General features: G+C 60.3%; 1 pseudogene; it reads right to left on the bottom strand.

Annotated features, from left to right (window-relative positions):
- Positions 1-4: 4 nt before the first annotated feature.
- On the bottom strand, positions 5-638 carry LOC108524625 (chondroitin sulfate proteoglycan 4-like; annotated as a pseudogene).
- Between the last annotated feature and the right edge of the window lie 4 nt (positions 639-642).

Below are 642 nucleotides of genomic sequence, written 5' to 3'. Positions count from 1 at the left end.
CCTCCAGCTGGTCCCTTCTGACCTCAGCTGCCTCTCCCTGGAAGATGTAGATCTTCTTGTGCTGGGCCAGCTTCAGTGGGGCTAGTGGGCCCTCTAGGGCAACAGTCACTTGTAGTGTGGCATCTGTGTGCAGTGGCCCTGCTTCCATTGAGAAGGCCAGGGTGCTGCGGGGTCTGAGGCTGCCATTGTGGCCGTAGAGAACGGCCCCATTCAGCAAGTACTGCTGGGAGACGACTGTGGCTGGCTGAGTGGCCCAGAGCAATTGTCCCTAGCGAGGACACTCTGTGACGTGGTAGTGGACCTCATCCCCACTGCGGATGTCGAGGTTGGTGTCCAGGTGGAGCTCGGCCGTGTTGATGGTACCCTGGCCTCTTTGAGGGACCATGAGGCCACAGCCATTGGCCACAGAGAGGTAGGGCTCCAAGGCCTGCACCTCCAGCAGAGTGGTGGCCTGGTGCTGCCCATCAGACACCTGCAGCTGGATCCAGCGTGGTCAGCCCGAGTGCGCAAACAGGACTCACCTCTTCCTGAGGTCCCCCATGGATGAAGCAGTAGATGAGCTGCATGGGCTCATCCACGGCCATGATACTGCCAAAGAGGAGGTCCTTGTGGGTCAGCACCAGCTGGGCATCAGCAAAGCCC

Source organism: Rhinopithecus bieti, unplaced genomic scaffold (genome assembly GCF_001698545.2).
Source record: "Rhinopithecus bieti isolate Rb0 unplaced genomic scaffold, ASM169854v2 repeat_9456, whole genome shotgun sequence".
In the NCBI taxonomy this organism is placed as follows: domain Eukaryota; kingdom Metazoa; phylum Chordata; class Mammalia; order Primates; family Cercopithecidae; genus Rhinopithecus; species Rhinopithecus bieti.
This window is presented reverse-complemented; position numbering and strand designations above follow the sequence as displayed.